Genomic DNA, 21,281 nt, shown 5'->3' with positions numbered 1-21,281 from the left:
CTTGGGCCAAAAGCAGAAGACCAACATGTTTCCACTCGGTTTCGAACCGAGGACCTTTCGCGTGTTAGGCGAATGTGATAACCACTACACTATGGAAACAACTGATATGCAATGGCTTCCTTCAGCAAAGGAAATTTTAGGTAATCTGCCAATTGTCAGTGGCTCATCCTCTCATTGAATCAAATGTGAAAAACCAGCAGTTGGCCTCTTTGCAATGCCGTCATGCCCACATGCTAGTATCAGTTCTGTCTTCAAACGACATTAATCAGGAACCTGCAAAGTGACTTCACACCAATCAAGTCACTTCGTCATACTTCACAAGATTCAGAAACAGAAAGCAACTGCTGTGTTCCTAACGTAACAATTCACAGTACTCTTCTCACTACCATGATAGGATTGGCAAGGTATCGTTTCATTTCAGTAGGATCAATGATTTCGCACTCAACTTCTGCCAGGCCTCTGCTCCGGACACCCGCTAAGAAGCATCTGATGATTGAACATCAAAATCAGGCCGCTTGCTTGCATATGCTCTTTTGGCTAATTTTATTTCTCACATGCTGGTTGAGTTTTGAGCTATATGTAGAACTATTAAGAAAGTGAAGGCTGACACTTTGTGGAACACCATGCTTTTTGTCATTGTGTGAGACTTATGAACGAGGGCAACTTGGTTTAACTGGTGTGTTGGATTTGAAGCTTGGGCCAAAAGCAGAAGACCAACATGTTTCCACTCGGTTTCGAACCGAGGACCTTTCGCGTGTGAGGCGAACGTGATAACCACTACACTATGGAAACAACTGACATACAATGGCTTCCTTCAGCAAAGGAAATTTTACGTAATCTGCCAATTGTCAGCGGCTCATCCTCTCATTGAATCAAATGTGAAAGACCAGCAGTTGGCCTCCTTTGCAATGCCGTCATGCCCACATGCTAGTATCAGTTCTGTCTTCAAACGAATTTAATCAGGAACATGCAAAGTGACTTCACACCAATCAAGTCACTTCGTCATACTACACAAGATTCAGAAACAAAAAGCAACTACTGTGTTCCTGACGTAACAATTCACAGGACTCTTCTCACTGCCATAATAGGATTGGCAAGGTATCGTTTCATTTCAGTAGGATCAATGATTTCGCACTCAACTTCTGCAAGGCCTCTGCTCCGGACACCCGCTAAGAAGCATCTGATGATTGAACATCAAAATCAGGCCCCTTGCTTGCATTTAGTCTTTTGGCTAATTTTATTTCTCACATGCTGGTTGAATTTTGAGGTATACAGTATGTAGAACTATTAAGACAGTGAAGACCGACACTTTGTGTAATGTCATGCATTGTGTCAGTGTGTGAGACTTATGAACAAGGGCAACTTGGTTTCACTGGTGTGTTGGATTTGATGCTTGTGCCAAAAGTAGAAGACTACCATGTTTCCACTCGGATTCGAGCCGAGGATTTTTCGCGTGTAAAGCGAATGTGATAACCACTACACTATCGAAACAACTGACGTACAATGGCTTCCTTCAGCAAAGGAAATTTTACGTAATCTGCCAATTGTCAGCGGCTCATCCTCTCATTGAATCAAATGTGAAAAACCAGCAGTTGGCCTCTTTGCAATGCCGTCATGCCCACATGCTAGTATCAGTTCTGTCTTCAAACGACATTAATCAGGAACCTGCAAAGTGACTTCACACCAATCAAGTCACTTCGTCATACTACACAAGATTCAGAAACAAAAAGCAACTACTGTGTTCCTGACGTAACAATTCACAGGACTCTTCTCACTACCATAATAGGATTGGCAAGGTATCGTTTCATTTCAGTAGGATCAATGATTTAGCACTCAACTTCTGCAAGGCCTCTGCTCCGGACACCCGCTAAGAAGCATCTGATGATTGAACATCAAAATCAGGCCCCTTGCTTGCATTTAGTCTTTTGGCTAATTTTATTTCTCACATGCTGGTTGAATTTTGAGGTATACAGTATGTAGAACTATTAAGACAGTGAAGACCGACACTTTGTGTAATGTCATGCATTGTGTCAGTGTGTGAGACTTATGAACAAGGGCAACTTGGTTTCACTGGTGTGTTGGATTTGATGCTTGTGCCAAAAGTAGAAGACTACCATGTTTCCACTCGGATTCGAGCCGAGGACTTTTCGCGTGTAAAGCGATTGTGATAACCACTACACTATGGAAACAACTGACATGCAGCGGCTTCCTTCAGCAAAGGAAATTTTACGTAATCTGCCAATTGTCAGCGGCTCATCCTCTCATTGAATCAAATGTGAAAGACCAGCAGTTGGCCTCCTTTGCAATGCCGTCATGCCCACATGCTAGTATCAGTTCTGTCTTCAAATGAATTTAATCAGGAACCTGCAAAGTGACTTCACACCAATCAAGTCACTTCGTCATACTACACAAGATTCAGAAACAAAAAGCAACTACTGTGTTCCTGACGTAACAATTCACAGGACTCTTCTCACTACCATAATAGGATTGGCAAGGTATCGTTTCATTTCAGTAGGATCAATGATTTCGCATTCAACTTCTGCAAGGCCTCTGCTCCGGACACCCGCTAAGAAGCATCTGATGATTGAACATCAAAATCAGGCCGCTTGCTTGCATATGCTCTTTTGGCTAATTTTATTTCTCACATGCTGGTTGAATTTTGAAGTATGCAGTATGTAGAACTATTAAGAAAGTGAAGGCTGACACTTTGTGGAACACCATGCATTTTGTCATTGTGTGAGACTTATGAACAAGGGCAACTTGGTTTAACTGGTGTGTTGGATTTGAAGCTTGGGCCAAAAGCAGAAGACCAACATGTTTCCACTCGGTTTCGAACCGAGGACCTTTCGCGTGTTAGGCGAATGTGATAACCACTACACTATGGAAACAACTGATATGCAATGGCTTCCTTCAGCAAAGGAAATTTTAGGTAATCTGCCAATTGTCAGTGGCTCATCCTCTCATTGAATCAAATGTGAAAAACCAGCAGTTGGCCTCTTTGCAATGCCGTCATGCCCACATGCTAGTATCAGTTCTGTCTTCAAACGACATTAATCAGGAACCTGCAAAGTGACTTCACACCAATCAAGTCACTTCGTCATACTTCACAAGATTCAGAAACAGAAAGCAACTGCTGTGTTCCTAACGTAACAATTCCCAGTACTCTTCTCACTACCATGATAGGATTGGCAAGGTATCGTTTCATTTCAGTAGGATCAATGATTTCGCACTCAACTTCTGCCAGGCCTCTGCTCCGGACACCCGCTAAGAAGCATCTGATGATTGAACATCAAAATCAGGCCGCTTGCTTGCATATGCTCTTTTGGCTAATTTTATTTCTCACATGCTGGTTGAGTTTTGAGCTATATGTAGAACTATTAAGAAAGTGAAGGCTGACACTTTGTGGAACACCATGCATTTTGTCATTGTGTGAGACTTATGAACGAGGGCAACTTGGTTTAACTGGTGTGTTGGATTTGAAGCTTGGGCCAAAAGCAGAAGACCAACATGTTTCCACTCGGTTTCGAACCGAGGACCTTTCGCGTGTGAGGCGAACGTGATAACCACTACACTATGGAAACAACTGACATACAATGGCTTCCTTCAGCAAAGGAAATTTTACGTAATCTGCCAATTGTCAGCGGCTCATCCTCTCATTGAATCAAATGTGAAAGACCAGCAGTTGGCCTCCTTTGCAATGCCGTCATGCCCACATGCTAGTATCAGTTCTGTCTTCAAATGAATTTAATCAGGAACCTGCAAAGTGACTTCACACCAATCAAGTCACTTCGTCATACTACACAAGATTCAGAAACAAAAAGCAACTACTGTGTTCCTGACGTAACAATTCACAGGACTCTTCTCATTCCCATAATAGGATTGGCAAGGTATCGTTTCATTTCAGTAGGATCAATGATTTCGCACTCAACTTCTGCAAGGCCTCTGCTCCGGACACCCGCTAAGAAGCATCTGATGATTGAACATCAAAATCAGGCCGCTTGCTTGCATATGCTCTTTTGGCTAATTTTATTTCTCACATGCTGGTTGAGTTTTGAGCTATATGTAGAACTATTAAGAAAGTGAAGGCTGACACTTTGTGGAACACCATGCATTTTGTCATTGTGTGAGACTTATGAACAAGGGCAACTTGGTTTAACTGGTGTGTTGGATTTGAAGCTTGGGCCAAAAGCAGAAGACCAGCATGTTTCCACTCGGTTTCGAAACGAGGACCTTTCGCGTGTTAGGCGAATGTGATAACCACTACACTATGGAAACAACTGATATGCAATGGCTTCCTTCAGCAAAGGAAATTTTAGGTAATCTGCCAATTGTCAGTGGCTCATCCTCTCATTGAATCAAATGTGAAAAACCAGCAGTTGGCCTCTTTGCAATGCCGTCATGCCCACATGCTAGTATCAGTTCTGTCTTCAAACGACATTAATCAGGAACCTGCAAAGTGACTTCACACCAATCAAGTCAATTCGTCATTCTACACAAGATTCAGAAACAGAAAGCAACTGCTGTGTTCCTAACGTAACAATTCACAGTACTCTTCTCACTACCATGATAGGATTGGCAAGGTATCGTTTCATTTCAGTAGGATCAATGATTTCGCACTCAACTTCTGCCAGGCCTCTGCTCCGGACACCCGCTAAGAAGCATCTGATGATTGAACATCAAAATCAGGCCGCTTGCTTGCATATGCTCTTTTGGCTAATTTTATTTCTCACATGCTGGTTGAGTTTTGAGCTATATGTAGAACTATTAAGAAAGTGAAGGCTGACACTTTGTGGAACACCATGCATTTTGTCATTGTGTGAGACTTATGAACGAGGGCAACTTGGTTTAACTGGTGTGTTGGATTTGAAGCTTGGGCCAAAAGCAGAAGACCAACATGTTTCCACTCGGTTTCGAACCGAGGACCTTTCGCGTGTGAGGCGAACGTGATAACCACTACACTATGGAAACAACTGACATACAATGGCTTCCTTCAGCAAAGGAAATTTTACGTAATCTGCCAATTGTCAGCGGCTCATCCTCTCATTGAATCAAATGTGAAAGACCAGCAGTTGGCCTCCTTTGCAATGCCGTCATGCCCACATGCTAGTATCAGTTCTGTCTTCAAATGAATTTAATCAGGAACCTGCAAAGTGACTTCACACCAATCAAGTCACTTCGTCATACTACACAAGATTCAGAAACAAAAAGCAACTACTGTGTTCCTGACGTAACAATTCACAGGACTCTTCTCATTCCCATAATAGGATTGGCAAGGTATCGTTTCATTTCAGTAGGATCAATGATTTCGCACTCAACTTCTGCAAGGCCTCTGCTCCGGACACCCGCTAAGAAGCATCTGATGATTGAACATCAAAATCAGGCCGCTTGCTTGCATATGCTCTTTTGGCTAATTTTATTTCTCACATGCTGGTTGAGTTTTGAGCTATATAATAATAATAATTGATACTTTATTGATCCCCGTGGGGAAATTGTTTTTACGCCTCCCTCAACTTGCTCCTTGTAGAGCAAGCTATCCGTGAAGGGCAGCCACCCGTAGCAGCGCCCAGGGAGCTGGGGATTGAGGGTCTTGCTCAAGGACCCACAGACGTGCTGAGGCTGGGCTTGAACCGGCGACCTTGTGATTACAGACACACGGCTTAGCCCACTAAGCCACACACTGCCCCTATGTAGAACTATTAAGAAAGTGAAGGCTGACACTTTGTGGAACACCATGCATTTTGTCATTGTGTGAGACTTATGAACAAGGGCAACTTGGTTTAACTGGTGTGTTGGATTTGAAGCTTGGGCCAAAAGCAGAAGACCAACATGTTTCCACTCGGTTTCGAACCGAGGACCTTTCGCGTGTTAGGCGAATGTGATAACCACTACACTATGGAAACAACTGATATGCAACAGCTTCCTTCAGCAAAGGAAATTTTAGGTAATCTGCCAATTGTCAGTGGCTCATCCTCTCATTGAATCAAATGTGAAAAACCAGCAGTTGGCCTCTTTGCAATGCCGTCATGCCCACATGCTAGTATCAGTTCTGTCTTCAAACGACTTTAATCAGGAACCTGCAAAGTGACTTCACACCAATCAAGTCACTTCGTCATACTTCACAAGATTCAGAAACAGAAAGCAACTGCTGTGTTCCTAACGTAACAATTCACAGTACTCTTCTCACTACCATGATAGGATTGGCAAGGTATCGTTTCATTTCAGTAGGATCAATGATTTCGCACTCAACTTCTGCAAGGCCTCTGCTCCGGACACCCGCTAAGAAGCATCTGATGATTGAACATCAAAATCAGGCCGCTTGCTTGCATTTAGTCTTTTGGCTAATTTTATTTCTCACATGCTGGTTGACTTTTGAGCTATATGTAGAACTATTAAGAAAGTGAAGGCTGACACTTTGTGGAACACCATGCATTTTGTCATTGTGTGAGACTTATGAACGAGGGCATCTTGGTTTAACTGGTGTGTTGGATTTGAAGCTTGGGCCAAAAGCAGAAGACCAACATGTTTCCACTCGGTTTCGAACCGAGGACCTTTCGCGTGTTAGGCGAATGTGATAATCACTGCACTATGGAAACAATTGATATGCAATGGCTTCCTTCAGCAAAGGAAATTTTACGTAATCTGCCAATTGTCAGCGGCTCATCCTCTCATTGAATCAAATGTGAATAACCAGCAGTTGGCCTCTTTGCAATGCCGTCATACCCACATGCTAGTATCAGTTCTGTCTTCAAACGACATTAATCAGGAACCTGCAAAGTGACTTCACACCAATCAAGTCACTTCGTCATACTTCACAAGATTCAGAAACAGAAAGCAACTACTGTGTTCCTAACGTAACAATTCACAGGACTCTTCTCACTACCATAATAGGATTGGCAAGGTATCGTTTCATTTCAGTAGGATCAATGATTTCGCACTCAACTTCTGCAAGGCCTCTGCTCCGGACACCCGCTAAGAAGCATCTGATGATTGAACATCAAAATCAGGCCCCTTGCTTGCATTTAGTCTTTTGGCTAATTTTATTTCTCACATGCTGGTTGAATTTTGAGGTATACAGTATGTAGAACTATTAAGACAGTGAAGCCCGACACTTTGTGTAATGTCATGCATTGTGTCAGTGTGTGAGACTTATGAACAAGGGCAACTTGGTTTCACTGGTGTGTTGGATTTGATGCTTGTGCCAAAAGCAGAAGACTGCCATGTTTCCACTCGGATTCGAGCCGAGGACTTTTCGCGTGTAAAGCGAATGTGATAACCACTACACTATGGAAACAACTGACATGCAGTGACTTCCTTCAGCAAAGGACATTTTAGGTAATCTGCCAATTGTCAGTGGCTCATCCTCTCATTGAATCAAATGTGAAAGACCAGCAGTTGGCCTCCTTTGCAATGCCGTCATGCCCACATGCTAGTATCAGTTCTGTCTTCAAACGAATTTAATCAGGAACCTGCAATGTGACTTCACACCAATCAAGTCACTTCGTCATACTACACAAGATTCAGAAACAGAAAGCAACTACTGTGGTCCTAATGTAACAATTCACAGTACTCTTCTCACTACCATGATAGGATTGGCAAGGTATCGTTTCATTTCAGTAGGATCAATGATTTCGCACTCAACTTCTGCCAGGCCTCTGCTCCGGACACCCGCTAAGAAGCATCTGATGATTGAACATCAAAATCAGGCCGCTTGCTTGCATATGCTCTTTTGGCTAATTTTATTTCTCACATGCTGGTTGAGTTTTGAGCTATATGTAGAACTATTAAGAAAGTGAAGGCTGACACTTTGTGGAACACCATGCATTTTGTCATTGTGTGAGACTTATGAACGAGGGCAACTTGGTTTAACTGGTGTGTTGGATTTGAAGCTTGGGCCAAAAGCAGAAGACCAACATGTTTCCACTCGGTTTCGAACCGAGGACCTTTCGCGTGTGAGGCGAACGTGATAACCACTACACTATGGAAACAACTGACATACAATGGCTTCCTTCAGCAAAGGAAATTTTACGTAATCTGCCAATTGTCAGCGGCTCATCCTCTCATTGAATCAAATGTGAAAGACCAGCAGTTGGCCTCCTTTGCAATGCCGTCATGCCCACATGCTAGTATCAGTTCTGTCTTCAAACGAATTTAATCAGGAACCTGCAAAGTGACTTCACACCAATCAAGTCACTTCGTCATGCTACACAAGATTCAGAAACAAAAAGCAACTACTGTGTTCCTGACGTAACAATTCACAGGACTCTTCTCACTACCATAATAGGATTGGCAAGGTATCGTTTCATTTCAGTAGGATCAATGATTTCACACTCAACTTCTGCAAGGCCTCTGCTCTGGACACCCGCTAAGAAGCATCTGATGATTGAACATCAAAATCAGGCCCCTTGCTTGCATTTAGTCTTTTGGCTAATTTTATTTCTCACATGCTGGTTGAGTTTTGAGGTATACAGTATGTAGAACTATTAAGACAGTGAAGACCGACACTTTGTGTAATGTCATGCATTGTGTCAGTGTGTGAGACTTATGAACAAGGGCAACTTGGTTTCACTGGTGTGTTGGATTTGATGCTTGTGCCAAAAGCAGAAGACTACCATGTTTCCACTCGGATTCGAGCCGAGGACTTTTCGCGTGTAAAGCGAATGTGATAACCACTACACTATGGAAACAACTGACATGCAGTGGCTTCCTTCAGCAAAGGACATTTTAGGTAATCTGCCAATTGTCAGTGGCTCATCCTCTCATTGAATCAAATGTGAAAAACCAGCAGTTGGCCTCTTTGCAATGCCGTCATGCCCACATGCTAGTATCAGTTCTGTCTTCAAACGACATTAATCAGGAACCTGCAAAGTGACTTCACACCAATCAAGTCACTTCGTCATACTTAACAAGATTCAGAAACAGAAAGCAACTGCTGTGTTCCTAACGTAACAATTCACAGTACTCTTCTCACTACCATGATAGGATTGGCAAGGTATCGTTTCATTTCAGTAGGATCAATGATTTCGCACTCAACTTCTGCCAGGCCTCTGCTCCGGACACCCGCTAAGAAGCATCTGATGATTGAACATCAAAATCAGGCCGCTTGCTTGCATATGCTCTTTTGGCTAATTTTATTTCTCACATGCTGGTTGAGTTTTGAGCTATATGTAGAACTATTAAGAAAGTGAAGGCTGACACTTTGTGGAACACCATGCATTTTGTCATTGTGTGAGACTTATGAACAAGGGCAACTTGGTTTAACTGGTGTGTTGGATTTGAAGCTTGGGCCAAAAGCAGAAGACCAACATGTTTCCACTCGGTTTCGAACCGAGGACCTTTCGCGTGTTAGGCGAATGTGATAACCACTACACTATGGAAACAACTGATATGCAACGGCTTCCTTCAGCAATGGAAATTTTAGGTAATCTGCCAATTGTCAGTGGCTCATCCTCTCATTGAATCAAATGTGAAAAACCAGCAGTTGGCCTCTTTGCAATGCCGTCATGCCCACATGCTAGTATCAGTTCTGTCTTCAAACGACATTAATCAGGAACCTGCAAAGTGACTTCACACCAATCAAGTCACTTCGTCATACTTCACAAGATTCAGAAACAGAAAGCAACTGCTGTGTTCCTAACGTAACAATTCACAGTACTCTTCTCACTACCATGATAGGATTGGCAAGGTATCGTTTCATTTCAGTAGGATCAATGATTTCGCACTCAACTTCTGCCAGGCCTCTGCTCCGGACACCCGCTAAGAAGCATCTGATGATTGAACATCAAAATCAGGCCGCTTGCTTGCATATGCTCTTTTGGCTAATTTTATTTCTCACATGCTGGTTGAGTTTTGAGCTATATGTAGAACTATTAAGAAAGTGAAGGCTGACACTTTGTGGAACACCATGCTTTTTGTCATTGTGTGAGACTTATGAACGAGGGCAACTTGGTTTAACTGGTGTGTTGGATTTGAAGCTTGGGCCAAAAGCAGAAGACCAACATGTTTCCACTCGGTTTCGAACCGAGGACCTTTCGCGTGTGAGGCGAACGTGATAACCACTACACTATGGAAACAACTGAAATACAATGGCTTCCTTCAGCAAAGGAAATTTTACGTAATCTGCCAATTGTCAGCGGCTCATCCTCTCATTGAATCAAATGTGAAAGACCAGCAGTTGGCCTCCTTTGCAATGCCGTCATGCCCACATGCTAGTATCAGTTCTGTCTTCAAACGAATTTAATCAGGAACATGCAAAGTGACTTCACACCAATCAAGTCACTTCGTCATACTACACAAGATTCAGAAACAAAAAGCAACTACTGTGTTCCTGACGTAACAATTCACAGGACTCTTCTCACTGCCATAATAGGATTGGCAAGGTATCGTTTCATTTCAGTAGGATCAATGATTTCGCACTCAACTTCTGCAAGGCCTCTGCTCCGGACACCCGCTAAGAAGCATCTGATGATTGAACATCAAAATCAGGCCCCTTGCTTGCATTTAGTCTTTTGGCTAATTTTATTTCTCACATGCTGGTTGAGTTTTGAGCTATATGTAGAACTATTAAGAAAGTGAAGGCTGACACTTTGTGGAACACCATGCATTTTGTCATTGTGTGAGACTTATGAACGAGGGCAACTTGGTTTAACTGGTGTGTTGGATTTGAAGCTTGGGCCAAAAGCAGAAGACCAACATGTTTCCACTCGGTTTCGAAACGAGGACCTTTCGCGTGTTAGGCGAACGTGATAACCACTACACTATGGAAACAACTGACATACAATGGCTTCCTTCAGCAAAGGAAATTTTACGTAATCTGCCAATTGTCAGCGGCTCATCCTCTCATTGAATCAAATGTGAAAGACCAGCAGTTGGCCTCCTTTGCAATGCCGTCATGCCCACATGCTAGTATCAGTTCTGTCTTCAAACGAATTTAATCAGGAACATGCAAAGTGACTTCACACCAATCAAGTCACTTCGTCATACTACACAAGATTCAGAAACAAAAAGCAACTACTGTGTTCCTGACGTAACAATTCACAGGACTCTTCTCACTGCCATAATAGGATTGGCAAGGTATCGTTTCATTTCAGTAGGATCAATGATTTCGCACTCAACTTCTGCAAGGCCTCTGCTCCGGACACCCGCTAAGAAGCATCTGATGATTGAACATCAAAATCAGGCCCCTTGCTTGCATTTAGTCTTTTGGCTAATTTTATTTCTCACATGCTGGTTGAGTTTTGAGCTATATGTAGAACTATTAAGAAAGTGAAGGCTGACACTTTGTGGAACACCATGCATTTTGTCATTGTGTGAGACTTATGAACGAGGGCAACTTGGTTTAACTGGTGTGTTGGATTTGAAGCTTGGGCCAAAAGCAGAAGACCAACATGTTTCCACTCGGTTTCGAACCGAGGACCTTTCGCGTGTGAGGCGAACGTGATAACCACTACACTATGGAAACAACTGACATACAATGGCTTCCTTCAGCAAAGGAAATTTTACGTAATCTGCCAATTGTCAGCGGCTCATCCTCTCATTGAATCAAATGTGAAAGACCAGCAGTTGGCCTCCTTTGCAATGCCGTCATGCCCACATGCTAGTATCAGTTCTGTCTTCAAACGAATTTAATCAGGAACCTGCAAAGTGACTTCACACCAATCAAGTCACTTCGTCATGCTACACAAGATTCAGAAACAAAAAGCAACTACTGTGTTCCTGACGTAACAATTCACAGGACTCTTCTCACTACCATAATAGGATTGGCAAGGTATCGTTTCATTTCAGTAGGATCAATGATTTCACACTCAACTTCTGCAAGGCCTCTGCTCTGGACACCCGCTAAGAAGCATCTGATGATTGAACATCAAAATCAGGCCCCTTGCTTGCATTTAGTCTTTTGGCTAATTTTATTTCTCACATGCTGGTTGAGTTTTGAGCTATATGTAGAACTATTAAGAAAGTGAAGGCTGACACTTTGTGGAACACCATGCATTTTGTCATTGTGTGAGACTTATGAACGAGGGCAACTTGGTTTAACTGGTGTGTTGGATTTGAAGCTTGGGCCAAAAGCAGAAGACCAACATGTTTCCACTCGGTTTCGAACCGAGGACCTTTCGCGTGTGAGGCGAACGTGATAACCACTACACTATGGAAACAACTGACATACAATGGCTTCCTTCAGCAAAGGAAATTTTAGGTAATCTGCCAATTGTCAGTGGCTCATCCTCTCATTGAATCAAATGTGAAAGACCAGCATTTGGCCTCTTTGCAATGCCGTCATGCCCACATGCTAGTATCAGTTCTGTCTTCAAATGAATTTAATCAGGAACCTGCAAAGTGACTTCACACCAATCAAGTCACTTCGTCATACTACACAAGATTCAGAAACAAAAAGCAACTACTGTGTTCCTGACGTAACAATTCACAGGACTCTTCTCACTACCATAATAGGATTGGCAAGGTATCGTTTCATTTCAGTAGGATCAATGATTTCGCACTCAACTTCTGCAAGGCCTCTGCTCCGGACACCCGCTAAGAAGCATCTGATGATTGAACATCAAAATCAGGCCGCTTGCTTGCATATGCTCTTTTGGCTAATTTTATTTCTCACATGCTGGTTGAGTTTTGAGCTATATGTAGAACTATTAAGAAAGTGAAGGCTGACACTTTGTGGAACACCATGCATTTTGTCATTGTGTGAGACTTATGAACAAGGGCAACTTGGTTTAACTGGTGTGTTGGATTTGAAGCTTGGGCCAAAAGCAGAAGACCAACATGTTTCCACTCGGTTTCGAACCGAGGACCTTTCGCGTGTGAGGCGAACGTGATAACCACTACACTATGGAAACATCTGATGTATAATGGCTTCCTTCAGCAATGGAAATTTTACGTAATCTGCCAATTGTCAGCGGCTCATCCTCTCATTGAATCAAATGTGAAAGACCAGCAGTTGGCCTCCTTTGCAATGCCGTCATGCCCACATGCTAGTATCAGTTCTGTCTTCAAACGAATTTAATCAGGAACCTGCAAAGTGACTTCACACCAATCAAGTCACTTCGTCATACTACACAAGATTCAGAATCAAAAAGCAACTACTGTGTTCCTGACGTAACAATTCACAGGACTCTTCTCACTACCATAATAGGATTGGCAAGGTATCGTTTCATTTCAGTAGGATCAATGATTTCGCACTCAACTTCTGCAAGGCCTCTGCTCCGGACACCCGCTAAGAAGCATCTGATGATTGAACATCAAAATCAGGCCGCTTGCTTGCATTTAGTCTTTTGGCTAATTTTATTTCTCACATGCTGGTTGAATTTTGAAGTATGCGGTATGTAGAACTATTAAGAAAGTGAAGGCTGACACTTTGTGGAACACCATGCATTTTGTCATTGTGTGAGACTTATGAACGAGGGCAACTTGGTTTAACTGGTGTGTTGGATTTGAAGCTTGGGCCAAAAGCAGAAGACCAACATGTTTCCACTCGGTTTCGAACCGAGGACCTTTCGCGTGTTAGGCGAATGTGATAACCACTACACTATGGAAACAACTGATATGCAATGGCTTCCTTCAGCAAAGGAAATTTTAGGTAATCTGCCAATTGTCAGTGGCTCATCCTCTCATTGAATCAAATGTGAAAAACCAGCAGTTGGCCTCTTTGCAATGCCGTCATGCCCACATGCTAGTATCAGTTCTGTCTTCAAACGACATTAATCAGGAACCTGCAAAGTGACTTCACACCAATCAAGTCACTTCGTCATACTTAACAAGATTCAGAAACAGAAAGCAACTGCTGTGTTCCTAACGTAACAATTCACAGTACTCTTCTCACTACCATGATAGGATTGGCAAGGTATCGTTTCATTTCAGTAGGATCAATGATTTCGCACTCAACTTCTGCCAGGCCTCTGCTCCGGACACCCGCTAAGAAGCATCTGATGATTGAACATCAAAATCAGGCCGCTTGCTTGCATATGCTCTTTTGGCTAATTTTATTTCTCACATGCTGGTTGAGTTTTGAGCTATATGTAGAACTATTAAGAAAGTGAAGTCTGACACTTTGTGGAACACCATGCATTTTGTCATTGTGTGAGACTTATGAACGAGGGCAACTTGGTTTAACTGGTGTGTTGGATTTGAAGCTTGGGCCAAAAGCAGAAGACCAACATGTTTCCACTTGGTTTCGAACCGAGGACCTTTCGCGTGTGAGGCGAACGTGATAACCACTACACTATGGAAACAACTGACATACAATGGCTTCCTTCAGCAAAGGAAATTTTACGTAATCTGCCAATTGTCAGCGGCTCATCCTCTCATTGAATCAAATGTGAAAGACCAGCAGTTGGCCTCCTTTGCAATGCCGTCATGCCCACATGCTAGTATCAGTTCTGTCTTCAAACGAATTTAATCAGGAACCTGCAAAGTGACTTCACACCAATCAAGTCACTTCGTCATACTACACAAGATTCAGAAACAAAAAGCAACTACTGTGTTCCTGACGTAACAATTCACAGGACTCTTCTCACTACCATAATAGGATTGGCAAGGTATCGTTTCATTTCAGTAGGATCAATGATTTCGCACTCAACTTCTGCAAGGCCTCTGCTCTGGACACCCGCTAAGAAGCATCTGATGATTGAACATCAAAATCAGGCCCCTTGCTTGCATTTAGTCTTTTGGCTAATTTTATTTCTCACATGCTGGTTGAATTTTGAGGTATACAGTATGTAGAACTATTAAGACAGTGAAGACCGACACTTTGTGTAATGTCATGCATTGTGTCAGTGTGTGAGACTTATGAACAAGGGCAACTTGGTTTCACTGGTGTGTTGGATTTGATGCTTGTGCCAAAAGTAGAAGACTACCATGTTTCCACTCGGATTCGAGCCGAGGACTTTTCGCGTGTAAAGTGAATGTGATAACCACTACACTATGGAAACAACTGACATGCAGCGGCTTCCTTCAGCAAAGGAAATTTTACGTAATCTGCCAATTGTCAGCGGCTCATCCTCTCATTGAATCAAATGTGAAAGACCAGCAGTTGGCCTCCTTTGCAATGCCGTCATGCCCACATGCTAGTATCAGTTCTGTCTTCAAATGAATTTAATCAGGAACCTGCAAAGTGACTTCACACCAATCAAGTCACTTCGTCATACTACACAAGATTCAGAAACAAAAAGCAACTACTGTGTTCCTGACGTAACAATTCACAGGACTCTTCTCACTACCATAATAGGATTGGCAAGGTATCGTTTCATTTCAGTAGGATCAATGATTTCGCATTCAACTTCTGCAAGGCCTCTGCTCCGGACACCCGCTAAGAAGCATCTGATGATTGAACATCAAAATCAGGCCGCTTGCTTCCATATGCTCTTTTGGCTAATTTTATTTCTCACATGCTGGTTGAGTTTTGAGCTATATGTAGAACTATTAAGAAAGTGAAGGCTGACACTTTGTGGAACACCATGCATTTTGTCATTGTGTGAGACTTATGAACAAGGGCAACTTGGTTTAACTGGTGTGTTGGATTTGAAGCTTGGGCCAAAAGCAGAAGACCAACATGTTTCCACTCGGTTTCGAACCGAGGACCTTTCACGTGTTAGGCGAATGTGATAACCACTACACTATGGAAACAACTGATATGCAATGGCTTCCTTCAGCAAAGGAAATTTTAGGTAATCTGCCAATTGTCAGTGGCTCATCCTCTCATTGAATCAAATGTGAAAAACCAGCAGTTGGCCTCTTTGCAATGCCGTCATGCCCACATGCTAGTATCAGTTCTGTCTTCAAACGACACTAATCAGGAACCTGCAAAGTGACTTCACACCAATCAAGTCACTTCGTCATACTTCACAAGATTCAGAAACAGAAAGCAACTGCTGTGTTCCTAATGTAACAATTCACAGTACTCTTCTCACTACCATGATAGGATTGGCAAGGTATCGTTTCATTTCAGTAGGATCAATGATTTCGCACTCAACTTCTGCCAGGCCTCTGCTCCGGACACCCGCTAAGAAGCATCTGATGATTGAACATCAAGATCAGGCCGCTTGCTTGCATTTAGTCTTTTGGCTAATTTTATTTCTCACATGCTGGTTGAATTTTGAAGTATGCAGTATGTAGAACTATTAAGAAAGTGAAGGCTGACACTTTGTGGAACACCATGCATTTTGTCATTGTGTGAGACTTATGAACAAGGGCAACTTGGTTTAACTGGTGTGTTGGATTTGAAGCTTGGGCCAAAAGCAGAAGACCAACAAGTTTCCAACCGAGGACCTTTCGCGTGTTAGGCGAATGTGATAACCACTACACTATGGAAACAACTGATATGCAATGGCTTCCTTCAGCAAAGGAAATTTTAGGTAATCTGCCAATTGTCAGTGGCTCATCCTCTCATTGAATCAAATGTGAAAAACCAGCAGTTGGCCTCTTTGCAATGCCGTCATGCCCACATGCTAGTATCAGTTCTGTCTTCAAACGACATTAATCAGGAACCTGCAAAGTGACTTCACACCAATCAAGTCACTTCGTCATACTTCACAAGATTCAGAAACAGAAAGCAACTGCTGTGTTCCTAACGTAACAATTCACAGTACTCTTCTCACTACCATGATAGGATTGGCAAGGTATCGTTTCATTTCAGTAGGATCAATGATTTCGCACTCAACTTCTGCCAGGCCTCTGCTCCGGACACCCGCTAAGAAGCATCTGATGATTGAACATCAAAATCAGGCCGCTTGCTTGCATATGCCCTTTTGGCTAATTTTATTTCTCACATGCTGGTTGAGTTTTGAACTATATGTAGAACTATTAAGAAAGTGAAGGCTGACACTTTGTGGAACACCATGCATTTTGTCATTGTGTGAGACTTATGAACAAGGGCAATTTGGTTTAACTGGTGTGTTGGATTTGAAGCTTGGGCCGAAAGCAGAAGACCAACATGTTTCCACTCGGTTTCAAACCGAGGACCTTTCGCGTGTTAGGCGAATGTGATAACCACTACACTATGGAAACAACTGATATGCAATGGCTTCCTTCAGCAAAGGAAATTTTAGGTAATCTGCCAATTGTCAGCGGCTCATCCTCTCATTGAATCAAATGTGAAAGACCAGCAGTTGGCCTCCTTTGCAATGCCGTCATGCCCACATGCTAGTATCAGTTCTGTCTTCAAATGAATTTAATCAGGAACCTGCAAAGTGACTTCACACCAATCAAGTCACTTCGTCATACTACACAAGATTCAGAAACAAAAAGCAACTACTGTGTTCCTGACGTAACAATTCACAGGACTCTTCTCACTACCATAATAGGATTGGCAAGGTATCGTTTCATTTCAGTAGGATCAATGATTTCGCACTCAACTTCTGCAAGGCCTCTGCTCCGGACACCCGCTAAGAAGCATCTGATGATTGAACATCAAAATCAGGCCGCTTGCTTGCATTTAGTCTTTTGGCTAATTTTATTTCTCACATGCTGGTTGAATTTTGAAGTATGCAGTATGTAGAACTATTAAGAAAGTGAAGGCTGACACTTTGTGGAACACCATGCATTTTGTCATTGTGTGAGACTTATGAACAAGGGCAACTTGGTTTAACTGGTGTGTTGGATTTGAAGCTTGGGCCAAAAGCAGAAGACCAACATGTTTCCACTCGGTTTCGAACCGAGGACCTTTCGCGTGTTAGGCGAATGTGATAACCACTACACTATGGAAACAACTGATATGCAATGGCTTCCTTCAGCAAAGGAAATTTTAGGTAATCTGCCAATTGTCAGTGGCTCATCCTCTCATTGAATCAAATGTGAAAAACCAGCAGTTGGCCTCTTTGCAATGCCGTCATGCCCACATGCTAGTATCAGTTCTGTCTTCAAACGACATTAATCAGGAACCTGCAAAGTGACTTCACACCAATCAAGTCACTTCGTCATACTTCACAAGATTCAGAAACAGAAAGCAACTGCTGTGTTCCTAACGTAACAATTCACAGTACTCTTCTCACTACCATGATAGGATTGGCAAGGTATCGTTTCATTTCAGTAGGATCAATGATTTCGCACTCAACTTCTGCCAGGCCTCTGCTCCGGACACCCGCTAAGAAGCATCTGATGATTGAACATCAAAATCAGGCCGCTTGCTTGCATATGCTCTTTTGGCTAATTTTATTTCTCACATGCTGGTTGAGTTTTGAGCTATATGTAGAACTATTAAGAAAGTGAAGGCTGACACTTTGTGGAACACCATGCATTTTGTCATTGTGTGAGACTTATGAACAAGGGCAACTTGGTTTAACTGGTGTGTTGGATTTGAAGCTTGGGCCAAAAGCAGAAGACCAACATGTTTCCACTCGGTTTCGAACCGAGGACCTTTCGCGTGTTAGGCGAATGTGATAACCACTACACTATGGAAACAACTGATATGCAGCGGCTTCCTTCAGCAATGGAAATTTTAGGTAATCTGCCAATTGTCAGTGGCTCATCCTCTCATTGAATCAAATGTGAAAAACCAGCAGTTGGCCTCTTTGCAATGCCGTCATGCCCACATGCTAGTATCAGTTCTGTCTTCAAACGACATTAATCAGGAACCTGCAAAGTGACTTCACACCAATCAAGTCACTTCGTCATACTTCACAAGATTCAGAAACAGAAAGCAACTGCTGTGTTCCTAACGTAACAATTCACAGTACTCTTCTCACTACCATGATAGGATTGGCAAGGTATCGTTTCATTTCAGTAGGATCAATGATTTCGCACTCAACTTCTGCCAGGCCTCTGCTCCGGACACCCGCTAAGAAGCATCTGATGATTGAACATCAAAATCAGGCCGCTTGCTTGCATATGCCCTTTTGGCTAATTTTATTTCTCACATGCTGGTTGAGTTTTGAACTATATGTAGAACTATTAAGAAAGTGAAGGCTGACACTTTGTGGAACACCATGCATTTTGTCATTGTGTGAGACTTATGAACAAGGGCAACTTGGTTTAACTGGTGTGTTGGATTTGAAGCTTGGGCCGAAAGCAGAAGACCAACATGTTTCCACTCGGTTTCAAACCGAGGACCTTTCGCGTGTTAGGCGAATGTGATAACCACTACACTATGGAAACAACTGATATGCAATGGCTTCCTTCAGCAAAGGAAATTTTAGGTAATCTGCCAATTGTCAGCGGCTCATCCTCTCATTGAATCAAATGTGAAAGACCAGCAGTTGGCCTCCTTTGCAATGCCGTCATGCCCACATGCTAGTATCAGTTCTGTCTTCAAATGAATTTAATCAGGAACCTGCAAAGTGACTTCACACCAATCAAGTCACTTCGTCATACTACACAAGATTCAGAAACAAAAAGCAACTACTGTGTTCCTGACGTAACAATTCACAGGACTCTTCTCACTACCATAATAGGATTGGCAAGGTATCGTTTCATTTCAGTAGGATCAATGATTTCGCACTCAACTTCTGCAAGGCCTCTGCTCCGGACACCCGCTAAGAAGCATCTGATGATTGAACATCAAAATCAGGCCGCTTGCTTGCATTTAGTCTTTTGGCTAATTTTATTTCTCACATGCTGGTTGAATTTTGAAGTATGCAGTATGTAGAACTATTAAGAAAGTGAAGGCTGACACTTTGTGGAACACCATGCATTTTCTCATTGTGTGAGACTTATGAACAAGGGCAACTTGGTTTAACTGGTGTGTTGGATTTGAAGCTTGGGCCAAAAGCAGAAGACCAACATGTTTCCACTCGGTTTCGAACCGAGGACCTTTCGCGTGTTAGGCGAATGTGATAACCACTACACTATGGAAACAACTGATATGCAATGGCTTCCTTCAGCAAAGGAAATTTTAGGTAATCTGCCAATTGTCAGTGGCTCATCCTCTCATTGAATCAAATGTGAAAAACCAGCAGTTGGCCTCTTTGCAATGCCGTCATGCCCACATGCTAGTATCAGTTCTGTCTTCAAACGACATTAATCAGGAACCTGCAAAGTGACTTCACACCAATCAAGTCACTTCGTCATACTTCACAAGATTCAGAAACAGAAAGCAACTGCTGTGTTCCTAACGTAACAATTCACAGTACTCTTCTCACTACCATGATAGGATTGGCAAGGTATCGTTTCATTTCAGTAGGATCAATGATTTCGCACTCAACTTCTGCCAGGCCTCTGCTCCGGACACCCGCTAAGAAGCATCTGATGATTGAACATCAAAATCAGGCCGCTTGCTTGCATATGCTCTTTTGGCTAATTTTATTTCTCACATGCTGGTTGAGTTTTGAGCTATATGTAGAACTATTAAGAAAGTGAAGGCTGACACTTTGTGGAACACCATGCATTTTGTCATTGTGTGAGACTTATGAACAAGGGCAACTTGGTTTAACTGGTGTGTTGGATTTGAAGCTTGGGCCAAAAGCAGAAGACCAACATGTTTCCACTCGGTTTCGAACCGAGGACCTTTCGCGTGTTAGGCTAATGTGATAACCAATACACTATGGAAACAACTGATATGCAACGGCTTCCTTCAGCAATGGAAATTTTAGGTAATCTGCCAATTGTCAGTGCCTCATCCTCTCATTCAATCAAATGTGAAAAACCAGCAGTTGGCCTCTTTGCAATGCCGTCATGCCCACATGCTAGTATCAGTTCTGTCTTCAAACGACATTAATCAGGAACCTGCAAAGTGACTTCACACCAATCAAGTCACTTCGTCATACTTCACAAGATTCAGAAACAGAAAGCAACTGCTGTGTTCCTAACGTAACAATTCACAGTACTCTTCTCACTACCATGATAGGATTGGCAAGGTATCGTTTCATTTCAGTAGGATCAATGATTTCGCACTCAACTTCTGCCAGGCCTCTGCTCCGGACACCCGCTAAGAAGCATCTGATGATTGAACATCAAAATCAGGCCGCTTGCTTGCATATGCTCTTTTGGCTAATTTTATTTCTCACATGCTGGTTGAGTTTTGAGCTATATGTAGAACTATTAAGAAAGTGAAGGCTGACACTTTGTGGAACACCATGCTTTTTGTCATTGTGTGAGACTTATGAACGAGGGCAACTTGGTTTAACTGGTGTGTTGGATTTGAAGCTTGGGCCAAAAGCAGAAGACCAACATGTTTCCACTCGGTTTCGAACCGAGGACCTTTCGCGTGTGAGGCGAACGTGATAACCACTACACTATGGAAACAACTGACATACAATGGCTTCCTTCAGCAAAGGAAATTTTACGTAATCTGCCAATTGTCAGCGGCTCATCCTCTCATTGAATCAAATGTGAAAGACCAGCAG

General features: G+C 42.6%; 29 non-coding genes across 29 annotated transcripts; all 29 read right to left on the bottom strand.

Moving 5' to 3' along the window:
- Window positions 1-26: 26 nt before the first annotated feature.
- Window positions 27-99, bottom strand: trnav-aac (transfer RNA valine (anticodon AAC)). Its single transcript has one exon. It is a non-coding gene; the product is annotated as a tRNA-Val (tRNA).
- Window positions 100-719: 620 nt separating this feature from the next.
- Window positions 720-792, bottom strand: trnav-cac (transfer RNA valine (anticodon CAC)). The gene has a single exon. It is a non-coding gene; the product is annotated as a tRNA-Val (tRNA).
- Window positions 793-1,418: 626 nt separating this feature from the next.
- On the bottom strand, window positions 1,419-1,491 carry trnav-uac (transfer RNA valine (anticodon UAC)). The gene has a single exon. It is a non-coding gene; the product is annotated as a tRNA-Val (tRNA).
- Window positions 1,492-2,815: 1,324 nt separating this feature from the next.
- Window positions 2,816-2,888, bottom strand: trnav-aac (transfer RNA valine (anticodon AAC)). The gene has a single exon. It is a non-coding gene; the product is annotated as a tRNA-Val (tRNA).
- A 620-nt stretch (window positions 2,889-3,508) lies between these two features.
- Window positions 3,509-3,581, bottom strand: trnav-cac (transfer RNA valine (anticodon CAC)). The gene has a single exon. It is a non-coding gene; the product is annotated as a tRNA-Val (tRNA).
- A 621-nt stretch (window positions 3,582-4,202) lies between these two features.
- On the bottom strand, window positions 4,203-4,275 carry trnav-aac (transfer RNA valine (anticodon AAC)). Its single transcript has one exon. It is a non-coding gene; the product is annotated as a tRNA-Val (tRNA).
- A 620-nt stretch (window positions 4,276-4,895) lies between these two features.
- Window positions 4,896-4,968, bottom strand: trnav-cac (transfer RNA valine (anticodon CAC)). The gene has a single exon. It is a non-coding gene; the product is annotated as a tRNA-Val (tRNA).
- Window positions 4,969-5,827: 859 nt separating this feature from the next.
- trnav-aac (transfer RNA valine (anticodon AAC)) lies at window positions 5,828-5,900 on the bottom strand. The gene has a single exon. It is a non-coding gene; the product is annotated as a tRNA-Val (tRNA).
- Window positions 5,901-6,520: 620 nt separating this feature from the next.
- Window positions 6,521-6,593, bottom strand: trnav-aac (transfer RNA valine (anticodon AAC)). The gene has a single exon. It is a non-coding gene; the product is annotated as a tRNA-Val (tRNA).
- A 625-nt stretch (window positions 6,594-7,218) lies between these two features.
- trnav-uac (transfer RNA valine (anticodon UAC)) lies at window positions 7,219-7,291 on the bottom strand. Its single transcript has one exon. It is a non-coding gene; the product is annotated as a tRNA-Val (tRNA).
- A 621-nt stretch (window positions 7,292-7,912) lies between these two features.
- Window positions 7,913-7,985, bottom strand: trnav-cac (transfer RNA valine (anticodon CAC)). The gene has a single exon. It is a non-coding gene; the product is annotated as a tRNA-Val (tRNA).
- Window positions 7,986-8,611: 626 nt separating this feature from the next.
- Window positions 8,612-8,684, bottom strand: trnav-uac (transfer RNA valine (anticodon UAC)). The gene has a single exon. It is a non-coding gene; the product is annotated as a tRNA-Val (tRNA).
- A 620-nt stretch (window positions 8,685-9,304) lies between these two features.
- Window positions 9,305-9,377, bottom strand: trnav-aac (transfer RNA valine (anticodon AAC)). The gene has a single exon. It is a non-coding gene; the product is annotated as a tRNA-Val (tRNA).
- Window positions 9,378-9,997: 620 nt separating this feature from the next.
- trnav-cac (transfer RNA valine (anticodon CAC)) lies at window positions 9,998-10,070 on the bottom strand. The gene has a single exon. It is a non-coding gene; the product is annotated as a tRNA-Val (tRNA).
- Window positions 10,071-10,691: 621 nt separating this feature from the next.
- On the bottom strand, window positions 10,692-10,764 carry trnav-aac (transfer RNA valine (anticodon AAC)). Its single transcript has one exon. It is a non-coding gene; the product is annotated as a tRNA-Val (tRNA).
- Window positions 10,765-11,385: 621 nt separating this feature from the next.
- On the bottom strand, window positions 11,386-11,458 carry trnav-cac (transfer RNA valine (anticodon CAC)). Its single transcript has one exon. It is a non-coding gene; the product is annotated as a tRNA-Val (tRNA).
- A 621-nt stretch (window positions 11,459-12,079) lies between these two features.
- trnav-cac (transfer RNA valine (anticodon CAC)) lies at window positions 12,080-12,152 on the bottom strand. Its single transcript has one exon. It is a non-coding gene; the product is annotated as a tRNA-Val (tRNA).
- Window positions 12,153-12,772: 620 nt separating this feature from the next.
- trnav-cac (transfer RNA valine (anticodon CAC)) lies at window positions 12,773-12,845 on the bottom strand. Its single transcript has one exon. It is a non-coding gene; the product is annotated as a tRNA-Val (tRNA).
- Window positions 12,846-13,471: 626 nt separating this feature from the next.
- On the bottom strand, window positions 13,472-13,544 carry trnav-aac (transfer RNA valine (anticodon AAC)). The gene has a single exon. It is a non-coding gene; the product is annotated as a tRNA-Val (tRNA).
- Window positions 13,545-14,164: 620 nt separating this feature from the next.
- trnav-cac (transfer RNA valine (anticodon CAC)) lies at window positions 14,165-14,237 on the bottom strand. The gene has a single exon. It is a non-coding gene; the product is annotated as a tRNA-Val (tRNA).
- Window positions 14,238-14,863: 626 nt separating this feature from the next.
- On the bottom strand, window positions 14,864-14,936 carry trnav-uac (transfer RNA valine (anticodon UAC)). The gene has a single exon. It is a non-coding gene; the product is annotated as a tRNA-Val (tRNA).
- Window positions 14,937-15,557: 621 nt separating this feature from the next.
- On the bottom strand, window positions 15,558-15,630 carry trnav-aac (transfer RNA valine (anticodon AAC)). The gene has a single exon. It is a non-coding gene; the product is annotated as a tRNA-Val (tRNA).
- Window positions 15,631-16,937: 1,307 nt separating this feature from the next.
- trnav-aac (transfer RNA valine (anticodon AAC)) lies at window positions 16,938-17,010 on the bottom strand. Its single transcript has one exon. It is a non-coding gene; the product is annotated as a tRNA-Val (tRNA).
- Window positions 17,011-17,636: 626 nt separating this feature from the next.
- On the bottom strand, window positions 17,637-17,709 carry trnav-aac (transfer RNA valine (anticodon AAC)). Its single transcript has one exon. It is a non-coding gene; the product is annotated as a tRNA-Val (tRNA).
- A 620-nt stretch (window positions 17,710-18,329) lies between these two features.
- Window positions 18,330-18,402, bottom strand: trnav-aac (transfer RNA valine (anticodon AAC)). Its single transcript has one exon. It is a non-coding gene; the product is annotated as a tRNA-Val (tRNA).
- A 620-nt stretch (window positions 18,403-19,022) lies between these two features.
- trnav-aac (transfer RNA valine (anticodon AAC)) lies at window positions 19,023-19,095 on the bottom strand. Its single transcript has one exon. It is a non-coding gene; the product is annotated as a tRNA-Val (tRNA).
- Window positions 19,096-19,721: 626 nt separating this feature from the next.
- trnav-aac (transfer RNA valine (anticodon AAC)) lies at window positions 19,722-19,794 on the bottom strand. The gene has a single exon. It is a non-coding gene; the product is annotated as a tRNA-Val (tRNA).
- Window positions 19,795-20,414: 620 nt separating this feature from the next.
- On the bottom strand, window positions 20,415-20,487 carry trnav-aac (transfer RNA valine (anticodon AAC)). The gene has a single exon. It is a non-coding gene; the product is annotated as a tRNA-Val (tRNA).
- A 620-nt stretch (window positions 20,488-21,107) lies between these two features.
- Window positions 21,108-21,180, bottom strand: trnav-cac (transfer RNA valine (anticodon CAC)). Its single transcript has one exon. It is a non-coding gene; the product is annotated as a tRNA-Val (tRNA).
- Window positions 21,181-21,281: the final 101 nt, after the last annotated feature.

This window comes from Paramormyrops kingsleyae, chromosome 1, assembly GCF_048594095.1.
Source record: "Paramormyrops kingsleyae isolate MSU_618 chromosome 1, PKINGS_0.4, whole genome shotgun sequence".
NCBI lineage: Eukaryota > Metazoa > Chordata > Actinopteri > Osteoglossiformes > Mormyridae > Paramormyrops > Paramormyrops kingsleyae.
This window is presented reverse-complemented; position numbering and strand designations above follow the sequence as displayed.